Below are 20362 nucleotides of genomic sequence, written 5' to 3' on the forward strand. Positions count from 1 at the left end.
AATGTAGATGTCTGTCCATTGATCTTTTTATCCTTTTATCCTTCTGTCCATTCCCATCCTTCTGTCCTTTCATTCTTCCTTCCTTCAGTCCTTTGTAGAATAAACATGTATGTTCTCTCTCTCAGCAAATTTTTATTGAATGTCTACCAAATACCAACATGGTTCAATGTTCATTACAAATATTAGACATTTCTTTCCTATATGGAAGCATCATGCTATCAATTAAGTTAATGTTTACAGGGAAAAGAATGTAGTTCCTAACCAACAAGGAACTAGCATCTATGCAAAGTAGACAAACAACTACCCCAGTCACAGAAGATAATGGAGAATTACAGAATAAGAATTGTAAAAAAGTTTCCTAAGATTCTTCCAATAACAAGTCTTTGTTCAATGGCAGAATGGCCACTCAAATTGATCTATAATCCAGGTTTTTGTTGATTGATCTAGGGAAGGGCATAAACCTGCCTAGTCCAATCTGCTCCCTCTTTGAAGTATTTTTAACACAGAACTGAAAGACAGCTTGTATGTAAGAGTATGTTTTAAGAGACAAAATTTCAGAGCTAGAGGTGTGTGGCTCAAGTGGTATAGTGCCTGCCCAGCAAGCATGAGACCTGAGTTCAAACCCACGTATTTTCCCCAAAATCAAAGCAAGCAAGCTTGCTTTGGCTGGGAATATAGCTTAGCGGTAGAGTGCTTGCTTTGTGCACATGAAGCCCTGGGTTAGATTCCTTAGCACCACATAAACAGAAAAGGCTGGAAGTGGCACTGTGGCTCAAGTGGTAGAGTGTTAGCCTTGAGCAAAATGAAGCCAGGGACAATGCTCAGGCCCTTAGTCCAAGCCCCAGGACTGGCAAACAACAACAACAACAGCAACAACAAAAAACCTAACCAACCAACCAAACAACCTCCCCCACCCCCCTGGAAAGTTCTAAAGAACTGTAGCTGTAAGCAGTCAGGCTTCCTGTCATGTGGAGAAAAATGGGCAACAGCAATAGCTGAGAAGGAACCAAACGAGAGTGATTCAGGAAAGAACTTTGTTTGCTCCTTGTTCCTGGGGCACTTGGCTGTTCCTGCATCCTATTGGCAACATTTCCCTCTTCCTTGTGTTTTGCTCAAGCCTTCCTCATATTCGCAGTTGGCATTTATTAGCTAGAGCAGCACCCACAAACAAGAATTTTCCCTATGTTACAAGTCTTTCCAGAGAATTGGAATGCTCTAAGGTTTGGACTTTGTTTCAAGACTGAGTTGCCAAAAAGTGGGAGGAGATTCCAGTTTCATTACAGTGGTTGTTCCGTATTTAAAAATTGAAATAGTCTTTCCTTCAATAATATTAAAGACATGAAAATACCAAACAATATAGGAGTAAATAATAATATCCTAAGGCAAATAAGCCTACCACCATAAGTAACCACTCTTAATATTGTGTACTTTAGGTATACAATATTCTATAATCCATTTAAAAAGAGAGACTATAGCATTATAAATGCTATGTTGACATTTACATGCTTTTTATTGAAAACATTTTATTTACTTTTATTCAAATATAATTCCAAATTTATAGAAGCTTGTAAAATTAAAAATAGTATCAGGGAATAAAATCTCACCTAGATTCATTTCATCCAAATTGCTTTGTCCTTTGTTCTCTTTGGATCATTTAAAGGCAAGTGTGCATACACAGCACATCTCTTTCCCTCTTAAATTCTTGTGGTTGTATGTTATATCAATAGAGATATTCTCTTACCTAATTAAGTTCATTATCTCCTCCATAAATTCACACCCATGCAGATTTATCTAGCTTACTATGTATATTGAGGTTTTATCAGCTATCTTAATAATGGTCTTTATAGTACTCTTCCTTTCTACAATCAAATTCAATCTCCAGTCAGGTATTGTATTTTGTTGTTATGCTTCTATGGCTTTCTTTAAGCTGGAAATTTCCACAGACTTTCTTTGTATTTTATTATACTGACATTTAAAAAGATAGTTTTTCATTTTGTGTTTTACTGATATGTCCTGCTGATTAGATTGATTGTGTTTGGCATTCTCTGCAGGAATACAGCAAAATGGACGATATACTCTCTTCAGGCAATCATATCTAGAGGAGTAACTTACCTGCAGGAAAATGCATGAGTCAGAGGGTATATAGCTTGATGACCTTTGTCATATTTGTATAACCCCATAACTAACAAGAGAAGAATAGTCTATTTCCATCAGCTCAGGTTGCTTTGCCGTGTTGTTTCCCAGTTAAAGTCTACTCCCTCCTCCCACCCTGCAGTCACCACTGCTCTTCCTTCTATCACAGTAAATGTCATATTATGATGGAGATGCAGGCTGAGAAATGCACCCTTGGACAGTTCTGTCTTCATGTGGACAGCACAGAGCATGTTACATAAACCTAGATGGTCTAGGTCCATTGCTCAACATGGGTTGCTGATGCAGTCAAGAGATGCAGTTGACACAAGATACATGAGGATATTGCTAGTGCAAACAAGGCACACTTACATAGTAAATTTTTTTTCTAAGTAGCAGAAAAGCACTGCATATAGAAATAAAAGGTAGAGTTCAGTAAAAACACAAACCAGTTACTTAGGTGTTCACTGTCATCAAGTATTATGTACTGTACATAAAGGTATGTGTTTGACTTTTATCTGACCAGTGCCACAATTGGTTTATTTACACCATTGTATTCCACATGTGCAAGGCAAATGTTGAGCCTCAGCATCTTCAAGGGTGACAGGAACATTTTAGCTACATGCTGAACTTGTGGGACCAGTCTTGTATACACAAAACATTGTAATGAGCCAGAGCTTGCCTTTGTTTCTCATGTTCTTTGATTTCATATAAATGGGATCCTACACTTGGTCCTCTGATGTTTTAACCCTTTCATTTAATGTAACAATTTTGAAATCATTCCCTGTTGTGGCACATATTAGAAGTTTGTTCTTTTTCATGGATACTTAGTATTTCATTGCATGAATACATATGTATACAATGTGGCTATCCTTTTTTATGCAGAGTGTTTTAAGTTTAGAATTGCTGTGAATAAAGTTGTTTTTAAAAAATAACCCTGTAAAGGCATTTGTGTGTATGTTTTTATGTATCCTGGGTAATTAGCTAGGGCTAGTACTGTTAGACTATAGAGAAGGCTTATTTTTGCACTCATACCAGATGCTTCTGAGGAGCCTATGGCGGCATATGCTCATCAATGCTTGCAATTATTGGCCTTTGTATTTTAGTGCATTCTGATAGCAATATCATATTATCTCTTTGTTTGTGGGTTTTGTTTGTGTTCTCACAATCAATTGGAAGCACTTTTTCATATTTTGAGTATTTCCTTTTTGTAAAATACTCCCTTAACTCTCCTCAAGTCTTTTACTTTTCATTTTATTGAACAGTTTAGCTTTTAAAGAATTGATTTCCAAGAGTTACTTTTGCATGTATATGCAGGTCCTGAGGCTTAAACCTTCAACACTTGGATGCTGTCACTGAGGTTTTGTTTATTTGTTTGTTTAAATCAAGGGTAACACTCTACCACTTGAGCTGCAGCTTCATTTCAGGTTTTCTTGGTGCTTAATTGAAGATGAGTCCCATGTTTTATTTTTGCCTGGGTTAGTTTTGAATCATGGCTCTCAGGTCTCTGCCATCTGAGTAGCTAGAATGATAGGCATGAGCCACTATTCCCCACCTCTAGGAGTTCTTTACATATTTTGAATAAAAATTGTATCAGAAGTGTATGGGAATTATTTTCTCCTAGCTCATCATGGCTTACACTTTAACTTTTAACTTTCTCATGAAGGAAAGTCTTGGCTGTCAAGTCCAGTCCAGCTTGTTATGTTGATGTGACTGCACACAGAAAATGACAATAAGGAGCACTGATGGACAGGGAGAACTGGTTCTATATTTGAAGTTCTAAGATTCCAATCTCTTTTGCCATCCCACATGGTTGTTTTACTCTCTACTTGTTTAGTCACATCCTGCAAAGTCTTCTGTGTATGACAGGTCAGATGTCCTACATACTTGTAACAAGACTCATTAGATGCCTCCAGGGAGGAAGATAGACCCTGAGCCCTTCTTACCTACTGGAGCCTTATCTTTCACTGGCACTTTGTCCTTTAGGCTTTGTGTTCACAACTCTCTAATGCCACTTAAATAACATACAATCTTTTTCAGCATGTTTATTTTTTTTCTACTTGTTAAACTGAGTGTGTTAACTCATTGTGACTATCTAAATTACAGCAGAAATGTAGAAACCCATTTTCAAAGTTACCAACAATCTAACAATTACGTATTGCCTATTCTTTGCATATTTATTTGGAGCCAGGACTTTGCAAACAAATCCCAGTCATTCATCTCTAGAATTGCAAGGTTTCATAATTTGCATAATGTAACTTAGGTTACATTCACATAACCTAAATGGAGTTTCTCATCTTTCCAATAAACCATCTCTTTTTTTTTTTTTAATAAACCATCTCTTAACTAGAGTTTCTTGTCTTGACAGTTGCCATTCTACATTCAGTCACCCAATCTCTGCACTTGTTCACTCTTTTTCTGTCTCATTCCTCATGTCTATGGGTGACTAGTTTCACTGGAACTTGTAAAGTCTCACACATCCCATTGTGTCCATTGCCAATTCAATTCAATTGCTCCATTCAAGACTTTCATAATCACTGCCCGAAATTATTGTATTTGTATCCTCATTGAACTCTTGCCTTTTTTTTCCTCCCTCAGCCTCCTCCAGCCCTCTCTACATCTTTCTACATCGTCATTCTGACTATTTCAAGAATGATCTACAAATAAATATTGCTTTGAATAGACAAATATGATGAAGGTACCCAACGACTTGAAAATTCTCAATGGCTCTCTGATTTTCTCCAGAATAAAATATAAACCCTTTAAAATTCAAATTATCTAACCCATGGTTAGGCTACAACCCTGAATTTGGGTCACCATTATTTCATTCCAACATTGCCTTCTTGCTTGTTGCCTATTGATCTGTCACTCTTTTTTTTTTTTTTTTGGCCAGTCCTGGGCCTTGGACTCAGGGCCTGAGCACTGTCCCTGGCTTCTTTTTTGCTCAAGGCTAGCACTCTGCCACTTCAGCCATAGCGCCCCTTCTGGCCATTTTCTGTATATGTGGTGCTGGGGAATTAAACCCAGGGCCTCATGTATAGGAGGGCAAGCACTCTTGCCACTAGGCCATATCCCCAGCCCTGAGTCAGATTTTAGAGAGATTTGTTTTTTTAAAGTATGTACTCCAAGATTTTTAATTTTACAGATATTTTACATAATAAATACAAGTTTAGTCACTAAGTTCTTTTTCATCACTGCAATGTATACTTTTCTTTATCCTTGTGTTCTATGGTAGAACCAATGGCAAGAACAGAGAAGCCACCACTTAAAATGTCAAATGTGGAGTCTTTATTAGAGTGCTAGCTAGCGGCAAGGGGCCTCCTGTTTCAAAGACCTACCACCCTGAGTACAGCAGCTAACACACATCTTGTATAACCCCAAACCACACAAAGTGTATGAAATCAAATCAGATGTGAACACAAAGTAAATTAAAAAAAAAGTGAACACTCTTAAATCTAACACAGATGTTGAAGATAAGCCAAACAAATCAAATGGAAAACAATCAAGGGAAATCAAGAACCAATCATTGAAGGAGAGTAAGACTTTACTGGAACCTGACAACTCAAAACACATCTGCAAATCAAAGAATGTCCTCTACCATCAAGGCCCATTGCCGACCCAGTCTCCTTACTTCACTTGGGTGTCTTGAGTCATCTGATGTTGAGGGAACCTTCTGAACTAGGTTTCTGTGTGTTCTGTTCCTATTCAGCTTTGGCTTGCTGGAATGCTATGGCTTGCTTGAGACTGTAAAGCCAAGGATCTTCTCATTCATCTTCACTTTCTTCTACTCTACTTCTTCAATTGCTTCTGGTTCAGGAATTTTCTTTTCTTTTTTTCTTTCTTCTTTGGAGGTTCACATTCTCCAGGCATATTTTTTAGGACAGGTGTAACTTAAATGCCCACTTTCACCACGTTTGTAACACTTTGATTTATCAAAGTAGTTTTGCCTTTGAATAAACACAGCTGCTCTCCCATTGTCATTAACAATGCTTGCCTTTATCACTCTACCAAAGAACTGTTGGGGGCTGGGAATATGGCCTAGTGGCAACAAAGAACTGTTGGTTGTTAATTGCTCTGGTGCAGCTCTAGTATTTCTTGTGATTGTAGAAAATAGGCTGTGTAGCCACTATAGGACCTAAAGCCAGGCAATAGATACACAAACACATTTTTTAGAAGGTCCAAAGGCTATGAGGAAAATGACTCAGGTATTCTAGGTTATGAACCAGCATGTACCTGAGGTTCTAGGATGAGAACTTTCTGAGTCAGGTCCCTTTGACTTGAGAACATTATGGGAGACGTAGGAGGCAGAGGAAATGACACTGGAGACAGATTGCTTATGGTCTTGAATCACAAGAGTAGACTTGCTTTTTGTTCTCACTATAAAAGGATTTTTCCTTTATTCTTTTTTTTTTTTTGTCACTAGATGCAGGTCAGGGTTTGTGAAGTTTCCCTTAGGAACTCTTTACTTAGAGTCCTTGGCTCCCATTGCAGAATAAGAACTTCTGGACAACCACAATGGTGAGAAAACTTGGTGGGCTTTATTGAGTAGGCAAATGAGCAAGCAAACAGGCATGTAGGCAGGCAGACAAACAGACAAATAGAAAAGCAGAGATAAACTCTAAGAGTGTGGGTGCTTTAAAGGAGAGACACACACCTTTTTGTCTTCCTGGGCATTTATATGATAAAAACAATGAGTCTGACTTTTTTTTTTGTCTTGTTTGTTCATTTATTTGTCTTTGGGATGGTCAGGGGGGAACAAAGAAAGGGTGGGACAAAGGGTGAACAAATGCAGCAGTGGTACTCTCTAGACACTATGTTGAAAATGAAGTGTACAACTTATGGGTGGAGGCAGGAGAGAAAAACTCCTGCAGGAAGGGGTGACATTGTCCAAAAAGATGATCCTCTTGTGTCCCCTTCCTGTGGTTGTACCTGCACTATCACTGTATCTCATCTGAGTACACTGGATATTGTATATACTCGTATTAGAACTAGGGAAGTGAAAGGAAATATCAAAATCAAGAGACAAAGGATAAAAAGACAAAAGACTCCAAGAGCAATACTTGCAAAACCATTTGGTGTAAAGCAACTGAACAACTCATGGGAGGAGAAGGAAAGGGGGAGGGGGGAGGGAGGAATGAGGGAGGAGGTAACAAACATTATAAGAAATGTACCCAAGGCCTAATGTATGAAACTCTAACCTCTCTGTACATCACTTTGACAATAAATAAGTTAATTGAATAAATATTTTTAAAACGTTTAAAAAAGAAATGAATTACCTGACTTATATAACTATAACTCATCTATACATCATCTTCATAATAACAATGAAAAATACACATTTAAAAGAAGATTGTGCTTAAGCATGATTGTATCTACTATCCTAAAGATGAACAATACTCTCTAACACACAATAGAATTTGAGTCCAGGGGAAGCAGTTTTCTAGGTGCCCAAAGCAGTCAGTAGCCCCTCCTTAAATAGAATAGAAAAGAACAGAATAGAAATTATCACCTCTCCTACAAGCAAAATATACAATTAGAAGTTGACTGCCATTTCTTCAACTTTACTTTTTTTTTCATTACCGAGGAAAAGACATCAAGCACTACTAAAAGGAAGATCAGTGACATAGTATTGAAATTAAAAATAAAGATCATTAAGATAATATACAGATTCAGAACCAAACTTGTCTATCTACAGGTCATATAAGCTAGAACTGAGTGCTTAGTATGCCTAAACTTTGACTTTTTTATTTGTTGTAATAAATAAATAAAACCATTCAGCAAGGCAAATGATAGAGCTTAACATACAGAAAGTAAGGGAGTACAATTAAAGTAAGGGAGTACAACTAATAAGCCTGAAAAATTTCACCAATCAACACTTTCAAGTTTGCCATTTAATATAATAAAAATCAGAGACCCCAAAAAGTAAAGGTCATACCCTCAAGACAGCAAGAGATCTGACTTCACCACGATTTGCATATAGATATAAGATCAGAAATAAGAAGGTTTTCAAACTCACATATTCTCTCTCTCCTTCCTTCCTTCCTTCCTTCCTTCCTTCCTTCCTTCCTTCCTTCCTTCCTTCCTTCCTTCCTTCCTTCCTTCCTTCTCCTTCCCTCCTTCCCTCCCTCCCTCCCTCCCTCCCTCCCTCCCTCCCTTCCTTCCTTCCTTTTTTCCTTTTTTCTTTATTGTCAAAGTGAAGTACAGAGGGGTTGCAGTTTCATATGTAAGGCAGTGAGTACATTTCTTGTTCAACTTGTTACCTTCTCCCTCATTTCCCCCTGCCTACCCCCACCCCCTCTCCCTCTCCATGAGTTGTACAGTTGGTTTACACCAAATGGATTTGTAAGTATTGCTTTTGAAATCGTTTGTCTTTTTATCCTTTGTCTCTCGATTTTGTTATTCCCTTTCCCTTTCCTAGTTCTAATACACATATATACAGTATACAGGGTAGTGAGTCTGACTTTTAAAGATAAGAAAAGATAGATGTTTATCTTTGCTCTCAATCACTCTTGGTATTGTTATACTTTCTAAGGTCCGGGCTCTTGTTTACCATTCTGGTTTTTTGTGTTTTGGCTCTACCATTTAGTTACTTTGGGGGGAGCATTTCTCTTAGAAAGCAATATATCATGCCAAATACATGTTAACTCTTGCAGTGAAAAATGCATCTCTTCCTAAGAGATAAATGCATCCTGTTGTCTCTCTCTGAAGCAAAGATAGTTCTTCTATGTATCTAAATACCTTGTTTTTGAGTTGCCTTCACCAGGCCTCATTTTCCCTAACTTATCCTGCCTCATTTTCCCTTAAAACAACTTTGGTCCCTTAATCTTAAGGTAAGTAAAAGGATGAGTATCTCTTGTATTTGCTTTAAACGTTGTTTTGAATTCCTGGCAGCTGTTTACCATGTCTAATTTTTCCTAATGTATCTTGCCACATTTTACCATTTTATTATTTACATATAAAGTTATTGTGTAAGCTAGATCTGTAATCCTGGCTACTCTGGAGACTGAGATCTCAAGATCATGATTGAAAGCCAGCCTGAGCAGGAAAATCTATAAGACTTATCTCCAATCAACCACCAGAAAGCTAGAAGTGGTGCTGTGGCTCAAGGTGGTAAAGCACTAACCTTGAGCAAAAAAGCTTAGGGACAATGCCCAGGCCTCGAGTTCAAGCTCCATGACAATAAAATTATTTAAATAAATAAATAAATAAAGTTATTGTATAGAGAGATTTTATGCAGTAACATACCTTATATATGTCTTTGCTAGTTTGAGTTGGAGATATTTTTTGTGGACAGATGTAGTCAGATTGTTTAGGACTTCAAATGTCAACTTATGGAACATGCATTTTATCCAATGTAAAAAGGAAAGGTATGTTCATGTGTTTATTATGGAACTTTTTTTTTAGGATTGGGGTGAGATGGCTAGTGGGTGATCATTTAGATTCTGCAATACTTAACAAAATGAGGATAATCATGGGGCTGGGAATATGGCCTAGTGGCAAGAGAGCTCGCCTCGTATACATGAGGCCCTGGGTTCGATTCTCCAGCACCACATATCTAGAAAATGGCCAGAAGTGGTGCTGTGGCTCAAGTGGCAGAGTGCTAGCCTTGAGCAAAAAGGAAGCCAGGGACAGTGCTCAGGCCCTGAGTCCAAGCCCCAGGACTGGCAAAAAAAAAAAAAAAAGAAAATGAGGATAATCAGACCAAAAACAAAGAAACAAACAAAAAACAAACGAATCTAAGTATGTATAGAGGCAAGAAGGGTAAATATACAGCCTATGGTCTCAATAATAATCTACATGACATTATGAAGTTATGTGAACATGTTCTTCTTTCATAGTGCATGATTCCAGTCACATGGGAAATACTAAGAGCTGACACTAGAAACAACACAGACCAGCACTTGCCTGGGATTGGGATAGGAATGGGGACTGAAGACAGACAAACCTAGGCGAATTCAACCTGCACTGTGGCAAAGGTTTCACAACTCTCTAAATTCATTAAAACTCGCTGAACTGTACACTTAGACCACATTTATTTTATGACTTATAAATTATGTCTTTAAAATGTTGTTGAAGTCAACTTCAAAGGAGCATGGGCAAGTTCTTCACCACCATTTGTGCCTAGCACAGAGGGCTCCACAAGTTCTGCCTACAGAATTAAAGGATTTTATGAGAACTTCCAATAGCTAGCATTGCTGCCCAGGTGTTAGATTAAACCTTTGGAGGATGAACACAGGGCCACATGCAGGACTTTGACAACAGCTCTTCTCTGTAACTCCTAAAGATAGTCCTTCTTCCTACTATGCAACCACTTCCTGATCACCAACGTATGTGTATATGTGTCCTTCAGAATGTGACACTAACCATGGTCTCTGCCATTTTTCATACCTGTGTCAAAGGTGGTCACAGAGCAAGCCTCTAGTTATGACATGGTCATCTTTTTGCTTACTGATCGGTGGTTTGGGAAAGAACCACTCAGCTCACAGGCAGGTACAGGTTCAGTCTCTGCTTTGCTCCCTTGAATAGCCTTCTCTCTCCAGCTAAAACTCACTGACTTCCAGCAGGGCATATTAAGGCTGGGATATAAGCAAGTCCAGCAACCTATTTTATTTCAAAATCAGATCCCCTAGCAGCTCTGTTCTTTCTCCCCTTCTTGCTTTTTGCATTGTTTTTCCCTTGGTCATGATTTTCTGTTTCATTAACCTCATTGTATATTTCTCCTGCTGAAAACCACATCAAATACCCTTTGGTAAAAGGCATGCTATAAATAAGACCAAAGAAAAAAGAAGCAATAGCATGCTTGGAAAAAATGTGTATTATAGAAATTTTATGAAATGTAGACAAGCTTGAAGAAGAAAGTGGAAACTATTCTTTTAAAGAATAGCAGCATTAACATTAAAATACACCCCTTTATGTATTTTTACCTAAATTTATATATTTAGTATTATAGTTAACATCTACATAGAGCTAGCCATGTAAAATCTGCATTTCATTTAACTCGACAATATACTTCTCTTTTATCAGTATGTGGCCAATCAACTATTCAAATAAATGTAGTGGAGTGAGGTTAAAACATATGTTTTATGTCACACTAAACCAAACAACCAAGGCAACAACAATAACAAAAAATCAGCAACCAAATAAGTAAATACAACCCCATTACAATGGTTATAAAGAAAACAAGTGTTTATCTTTCCAACTGCTAGGATTAGAATATGAAAAGAGAAAATTAAAGCCTTGGAAATTTAGCAAATATCCTCTAATTGGTAAAGGAAAAAATAAGAATTGAGCATGAATGTGAGTATATTTTCTGGATGGGGAGGCAAAAATAAAAGCTGCTGTGACGTGACAAGACAAGTCAGGTGAAAGGGAAAACTGGCCATTGAGATTGGGCAGTCTCTAGGACATTACACTGAATTAAAGGTACTATCTCAAACTCAAAGTTCAGACTAATATTTCCCTAAGCAACAAGAACCTTTTAATAGATACTTAGCTGAATCTTAGATGACAGAAGGAAGAGTCAGCAAAGTCTATGTATACAGCCCAAGTGGATCTCTTTCTCTAACTTAAAGTAAATTAGATTTCATACTCAGCTCTTAGATTCATGTTTGGAGTTGTGGAAAATAGAGTCCAAGTGGGAGAGGAGGCAACATAAATTCATCCACCTGTGTCTGAGGATGGAGTTGCCGTGTTCAGAATGAGTAAAATCAAAGGAAACTGAACAGCACTTGAGCCAACACACAGCAACCAAAAATAATAGGAACGTTATAAACAGTAGCAAGAAGTGAAAGGAACATCAAATGCAATTGAAGGTCCATTCTGGAGGAAAATACTCTAAAGAACAAAACTCCCTGCAAGTATTTCATACCACACAATAATATAAGAACTTGGATTCAATTTTCCGAACTCAGGAATTACATTACAAAACATAAGATTGGGAGAGAAATGCAGGTTGCAAAGCTAAGAAACAAAAATGAAGTGTAAAAATTGCCATTGCAGGATTAATAAATAAATTACAAATAAGAAGGAATAGAATCATCCCTGAAAGGTGACACAATTTCATTAAATTTAAATAGTTTGGAAAGAGAATAAGGGAATTAGTAGTAGAGCACTTGCCTTGCAAACAAGGTCTCTGGATGTAGTTCTTAGTAACACACATGATTAAAGAACATGGAGAAACAATATAGCCGCTATAAACAGCGAAATAATAATGATAAAAATTGGTAAACATGAAGAAGAGAGCTCAACAAATAGAATAGAAAAAAATATTAAGGGGCTGGGAATATGGCCTAGTGGCAAGAGTGCTTTCTTCTTATACATGAAGCCCTGGGTTCGATTCCCCAGCACCACATATATGGAAAACAGCCAGAAGTGGTGCTGTGGCTCAAGTGGCAGAGTGCTAGCCTTGAGCAAAAAGAAGCCAGGGACAGTGCTCAGGCCCTGAGTCCAAGCCCAGGACTGCCCCCCCCAAAAAAATTAAAAAATTTCATAGAAGAAAAAATTTCCTGGAAGAAATATCCTAATTTTATCTAAGAAACAAATTTTATTTTAGAGAAATTGTTGTCATTATGTTTAATGTACTAGGTGAATTTCCTTTGACATACCCTCCTACCCTCCTGTGATCACTGTATATGATTTTGGTACACTGGATATTGTATATATGCTAGGGAAGGGAAAGAAAAATGAGGGAGGGTGTAACAAATAAGACAAGAAATATACTCACTACCTTACTATGTAACTGTACCTCCTCTGTACATCACCTTGTCAATGAAATTTAATTAAAAAAAAAAAAGGAAAGCATTGGTCCTACTCTAGAAAGCAGTATGGAGGTGCCTCAAAAGACTAAACATAGAGCTTCTCTATGATTCAGCAATTTCATTCCTGGGCATTTACCCAAATGACCACAAATGACCATACTAAAGCTACCAGCACAACCATGTTCACTGCCTCTCAGTAGATGAATAGATCAAGAAAATGTGATATACACATACATACATACATACATGCATACGTAAAATGGAATTTGATTCTTCAATCAGAAAGAATGACATTGCCCCATTCATAAGGAAATGGAAAGACCAGTAAAACATTATATTAAGCAAAGCAAGTCAAGGCTCCCAAAATGCAGGTTGTATGTTTTCCCTCATTTGTAACAACTGGAATATGTCTATGATATTCTTAGCAGGGTGTCACAATAGCCCAATCACTGAGTGCATAGGACCATATATAAAGAAGCATATCAAAATGAACCCCAAAAATTAGAAACAAGAGGTTTTTACTGTGTTCTGTTTTCAGTTCTTTTTTTGTTGTTTGTTTTCATTTTCTGCATCCTTTGTCTTGTATATAAGTTTAATTGATCTGTGCAAGTGAAAGGGAATCCCAGAAACAGCAGGACAAAGGAAGAACATATACAATAATGATACTCACTGGAAAGTATGTTAGAAATGAGCTTTACAACTTGGTGGGTGTGGAGTGTGGAGGGGAAAACAGGAGAAAATGAAGGAAGGGTAACTGTTAAAAAAGAAATGTACTCATTACCTCACTTATGTGACTGTAACCCCCTGTTCAACACCTTTACAATAAAAATAAGTTTTAAAAAAGTGAAAACATTGATATTGAAGGTAGCCTCTAAGTTGTATCCTTTAGAATTTATTGGAGGAAGAAAAAATAATTTTCCTTAGGTTAACAGGAAGAACAAAGAAGTCTTTTAAATCATGGTCAGGTTACATCAGATTTTCCATAGCAACAACCTGATCAAAGGAACAACAGTATCTACATTCATAAGAGAGAAAGTTTAACATACACACCATTTGTATCAGTGACTATCAGACATGAAAGGATCAAGAAATAAATACATATGAATCATGCTGAAAGCAAATGAACTGTTTTGTGATAAGAGATGAAAGGAAAAAACATAGGAAAAAAATCTGGTAGATCAATACATTCAAGAACACAGAGAAATAATACCTAAAAGTCGTCAGATAAGAATGTATTATTCAAGAATTTGATAGCAAAGTTGATTTTAGTATAGAAAGGTGTAGGTATGCATTTGACACATAGACTCTGAACTGTTACAAAACAGACTTGAAGTTCTGGAATAATGAGCAAGAGATATGGTGGCTTTCTTCCTTGAGTTTACTACTTTGTTCCATGGTCTCATCTGGTCTCAGCATCTTCACTGGTTTGAATTCAATTTTCTCCTACTCTACCAATAGAAAGAGCATATTATTTAGAGTAGAACTTTTGCACTTATGCTCAGGAGTTTGGTTAGGTTGTGAGATTACTTTCTCATCATGCCCTTCCTCACTCTATTTTCAAATCAATGTTATGTTTGCCTCTTAACATAAACAGAAATGTGCTATTTTCTTTATATTCTAACATAAATGTCATAACGTGATATAGTATTACTGTGAATTTCTTCATTTATTTTTTGTTTTCACTCTACCTTTTAAATTATATATTTATTATTTTTAAATAGTTGTACAAATCAGTTTATGAATACAATGCATCTTAATGTCACTCCTTTCATTATTATCCCCAACTCTCTCAACCAAACTCATCCTTCCAGTTTTCTTAACTTCATAGAATATTCATTGAATAATATGACTGCATTCTCACCCTCCCTTCCTCTCTTTATTCACTTACCTCACTCTCTTTACCTCTCCTTCACACCTTTTGAGTGCCAATTACCTGGTAATAATTTTATTGGACTGTGAGTTTGTTTTTCTAATCAATTAAGCCATTTGAATTCTTGTCTGAAAATAACATATGTTTGTTAATACATTTGTGTACCCTTGCACACCACCCCCAAATGTTTACTTGTATATTTATAAATTGATTCTAGCTTCTACATATGAGAGGAAATACATATCCTTTTTCTCTCTGCACCTGATTTACATCATTTAACATGATTTTTTCCAGTTCCTTCCATTTCTTTGCAAGCGATGCAATGTTATTCTTTCTAAACTATTACTAAAATTCCACAGTGTATATACACACCACACTTTCTTGATCCATTTGTCCATTGAGGGGCATCTGGGCTGATTCCACACCTTGACTATGGTGAATAGTGTAAAAATGAGCATAGTTATACAGCTATATATTGTAACCTGATTAGTAATCTTTTGGATAAATGCCCAAGAGTGATGATGGAAATTGAACCCAGGGCTCTACTAAGCTACATGTGGGAGCCTGCAAATTTGCATATTGATAGCATAATAGTAAGTACAACATAGTCTGATGCTACTAGTTATTGAAGCATACTAAGACTCATTTTATCATCTAGCACAAACTCAACTTTTATAAGTGCTTCCTGTATACTTTATCTCATCTCTCCTATTTTTGGGTCCAAAGTTATGCATGTGTACACACAGATATATATGTTATATATAGATATTAGATCAAGATTAGTTATGAACTTCTCTATATCTTTCCATAGTTTGTCTTCTCAAAATCATGTTTTTGTACTTGCTATCATCAAATTTCTCACTATTACTGATACACACACACACACATACACATACACACGCATACATATCCTGGTTGTTAAATTTTGTTTCAAGTACCTTGTATATATGCTATAAGAATATATTAACTCAAATTAAATAAATTATGTCATTGATGTTTAAACTCACTACATTCTAAACTTTATCTATGATTGCTCACCATCTCAAACAATGGAACATTTAAATTCCTATCATATTATTCTTTCCTTCCATGCCATTTTTTGTCATATATTTTTCTTTTTAGTGTTTTAAATTTAGTTTTATTTCCCTTAGTTATGATTATTCTTAGGTATTTATTTGGTTGGTTTTGTAATATGGTACTATGGCTCAAAAATCAAGATACATTGTACAAAAAGAAATTGCCAGTCCTGGGGCTTGGACTCAGGGCCTGAGCACTGTTCCTGGCTTCTTTTTACTCAAAACTAGCATTCTTCCTCTTGAGCCACATCACCTCTTTTGGCTTTTTCTGTTTATGTGGTGCTGAGGAATTGAACCCAGGACTTTCTGCATGCTAGGCAAGCACTCTACCTCTAAGCCACATTCCCAGCACAAAAAGAAATTTAAAAAATCCTTTCTCGATCCATTTATCCACTGAAGGGCATTTGGGTTGGTTCCATATTTTAGCGATGGTAAGTTGTGCTGCGATGATCATAGTTGTGCTGGTAGTTTTAGTGTGGTCTTGCCTGTAATCCTCTGGGTAGATGCCCAAAAGTGGGACTGCTGGGTTGTAGGGAAGTTCTATGTTTAGCCTTTTGAGGAACCTCCACATTGCTTTTCAGAGTGGTTGAACAAGTTTACACTCCCATCAACAGTGTAGTAGGGTTCCCTTTTGGCCACATCCCTGCCAACATCTGTTGTTCTTAGTTTTCTTGATAATGGACATTCTTACTGGGGTGAGGTGGAAACTCAATGTTGTTTTGATTTGCATTTCTTTCATGGTCAGAGATACTGAGCACTTCTCTTGGCCATTCTCATTTCCTCTTCAGAGAAGTCTCTTTTTAGGTCTCTAGCCCATTTATTAAGGTGGCAGTTGTTTCTTTGAGGATTTGTGTTGGGGGCATTTAACTTTTTGAGTTCTACATATATTTTATATATCAGGCCCTTGTCTGTATGGCCAGTGAAGATCTTCTCCCAATATGAGGGCTTTCTATTTATCTTGCAAGCTATGTCCTTTGCCATGCAGTTTGATGTAATCCCATTTGTCCAACCTTTGCCTCTATCAGAAAGAATGATATTGCCTCATTTGTAAGGGAATGAAAAGAGTTGGAAAAAAAGTCATACTAAGTGAAGTCAGCTAGACTCAAAGAAACATGACTCTATGGTTTCCCACTTTAGTACAGTACTAGGATAGTCCTAGCAGATCACAATAGCTCAATAGCTATGTACATATGAACACATGTGATGATGTTAAGTGAAATGAACTCCAAGTTATGGAAATAAGTGGTTTATCTTTGTTTTTATTTTCAATGTACCATGTGAAATTAAGCCATTTTCTTTTGTCTTTCTTCCCCAGCATTTTACCCCTGATGTCACTATAATTGATTTTTGTACCCTAGGTATTGTATATATGTTTATTGGAACTAGGGAAGGGAAGGGGAACATCACAATGGAGAGACAAATGATAAAAGGTGAACCAATGCAATAGCAGTACTTACAGAACTATAGGCTGTAAACCAACTGATCAACTCTGGGCGTGGAGGAGGGGAGGGAATTGGGGAGAGGAAAAGGTAGAGGAAAAATAAAGGAGGAAGTAACAAGTTGGGTAAGAAATGTACTCACTGCCTTATATATGAAACTCTAATCCCTCTGTACATCACTTTGACAATAAATAAATTAGATAATTAATAAAGAAGAAAAAAATCCTTTCTCAGCCAGGCATTGGTAGCTAATGTCTGTAATCCTCGTTTACTCAGGAGGTTGAGTAGGATCTGAAGACCGAAGTTTGAAGCCAGGCAGGAAAGTCCATGAGAACTATTTCCAATTAACCACCAAAAGCCAGAAGTGGAACCACGGTTCAAGGGGTAAAGCACTAGCTTTGAGAAAAAGCTCAAGGACAGTGCCCAGGCCCTGAGTTCAAATCCTAGGACTGAACAAAAAAAATCCCTTCTCTTACCAGTGACTACTACCCACCTCCCCATACAAAAAAACATGTCCTGTTTTCTGGCATTTCTTAGTATTCACACTATAAAGATAACTTCTTATTTCCTAGTTTCTAATAATAAGCATAATGTAGATACTATCCTTTGATTTTTAAAATTTAGCAGTTGCTTAGAGAGCTTTCATATCAATAGAGATTATAATCATTGCTGGAAAATATCCCATTGGTGACATTCAATAATTCATATAATAAGAGATTTATTTCAGAAACTTAGGTTGTTTCTAATCTTTTTAATACAGAATACTCTATATTGTAGTGAACACCTGCCATGTATATGAGGGCAATTAAGTCCATACAATGAATCTCTGGATTTGTAGCTATAGCCCCAGGTTGAATATATTTTCAATTGAATAGCTTTTATTAAATTTCCCTGGCATATGGGATTTACTAATATTTTTATTAAGACATTCACCTATATGTTCCTGTGTGTTAATGACTTACAATTGCGTTTTCTTGAAAAACTTTTATATATTCTGTTTTTTGTGGTAGAGGTTGTATAATATCTGATGTTATTGTTTTCTTAAAACTTGGTGGATACATGGTAGCAAATATACTTTGGGAGAGCTATTTAGGTTGCCAGTGATTGCTCTTAGCATGGGGAATTAATTGAATATGTGTATCAAGAGCACAGTCTTGGAAACAGGCTAATTTCATTTAAATTGTCTGTAACACAGTATGATCATAGGAACATTATTTGAGATTTCTACTTCAGTTTTCTCATGGGTCAAATGAGCCAAAGAACAAGGCTTACCTCATTATGATTTAGAGGATTAAATAGATTCATTCAAGTGAAGCCCTTAAGACATTTCAAGGTACTTTATAAGTACCATGCAAGTGCTAATCATATGATTGAAGATATCATCCCACCATATTCTGATATATGTTGAGAAAATTCTTGTAGCTTAACTTTCATTCCTTTCAATTGACTTTATCTTTTCTTTCTTATTACTTTCATGATCTACTGATTGTTTTGTTATTTTCCAGTTTGATAGGAATGTATTTCACATGCATGTCTCTTGATCATAATTTTTTTTGTTCCTTCTATTTTTTTTTTTTTTGGTGGTACTGGAGTTTAAATTCAGGGCTTCATGCATGCTTGCTTGACTGTCTTGCTCTGTCACTTGAGCTACTCCTTCAGCCTGGCTAGTTCTGCTCATTATTTTGGAGATAATACTAGTAGACTTTGTCCCAGTCTGAATTTGAACCATGATTCTCTTTCTCCTTGCTGCTTTTAGAATTTCAACTCTACATATGTTGTATACCTTCTTGTTGGATCCATAATGCCTCTTTGTGTACTTTTTTATATTATTATTATTATTATTATTATTATTATTATTATTATTTTGCTAGTCCTGGGGACTGAACTCCAGGGCTGAGCACTGTCCCTGGCTTCTTTTTGCTCAGGGTTAGCACTGTACCACTTGAGCCACAGTGCCACTTCTGGCTTTTTCCATATATGCGGTGCTGAGGAATCGAACCCAGGGTTTCATGTATATGAGACAAGCACTCTACACTAGGCCATATTCCCAGCCCCACCTTTTTATCTCTTTGCTTGTCTGAGATTAATTTTAGCAATCCTTCCAGTTCTTAATCCTAGTTCCTTCTCAACTATTCCTTCAGTGGTTTTTAATCTCAATTAATAGGTTTAAATTTTGTTTTTTTTAAAAATACTGTTGGGTTCTTGAAAGAGGTTTGATCCTCCTCCTCCTCCTCCTCCTCCTCCTCCTCCTCCTCCTCCTCCTCCTCCTCCTCCTCCTCCTCCTCCTCCTCCTCCCCCTCCTCCCCCTCCTCTCCCTCCTCCCCCTCCTCCCCCTCCTCCCCCTCCTCCTCCTCCCTTTCCTCCTTCTTGTCCTTGGACTGGTCCTTGCAGGTTCTCAGGGCCTGGGCACTGTCCCTGAGCTCCTTTTGCTCAAGGCTAGCACTCTGCCACTTGAACCACTTCTGGCTTTTTCTGTGATTAATTGGAGATAAGAGTCTCACAGACTTTCCTGCCCCAGCTAGCTTTGAACTGCAATCCTCAGATATCAGCCTCCCGAGTAGCTAGGATTACAGGTGTGAGTCACCAGCACCCAGCTACATTTTATATTTCAAGTTTCCTGCTCTGTATTTCTTTAGACATGTGAGACATATTTCACTATAAATTTGATAATTTAGTATTCAAAATATTGCTTATGCATTTATTTTCAGACAAGGAGCTTTTTTTTTTTTTTTTTTTTTTTGGCCAGTCCTGGGCCTTGGACTCAGGGCCTGAGCACTGTCCCTGGCTTCTTCCCGCTCAAGGCTAGCACTCTGCCACTTGAGCCACAGCGCCGCTTCTGGCCGTTTTCTGGCCGTTTTCTGTATATGTGGTGCTGGGGAATCGAACCTAGGGCCTCGTGTATCCGAGGCAGGCTCTCTTGCCACTAGGCTATATCCCCAGCCCAGACAAGGAGCTTTTTGTCTTGTACATTCTGTTAAGTGTGTGTGTGTGTGTGTGTGTGTGTGTGTGTGTGTGTGTGTGTGTGTGTGTGCCTGTACTGGGGGCTTGAATTCTGGGCCTGAATGCTGTCTATGAGGTATTTTTTGCTCC

The 20362-nt window shown here is 37.3% G+C and overlaps 1 pseudogene; it reads right to left on the reverse strand.

The window, feature by feature from the left end:
• Positions 1-5299: 5299 nt before the first annotated feature.
• LOC125350890 overlaps positions 5300-20362 on the reverse strand; it is a 29960-nt pseudogene continuing 14897 nt past the window's right edge.

The sequence above is a fragment of the Perognathus longimembris genome, chromosome 4 (genome assembly GCF_023159225.1).
Source record: "Perognathus longimembris pacificus isolate PPM17 chromosome 4, ASM2315922v1, whole genome shotgun sequence".
NCBI lineage: Eukaryota > Metazoa > Chordata > Mammalia > Rodentia > Heteromyidae > Perognathus > Perognathus longimembris.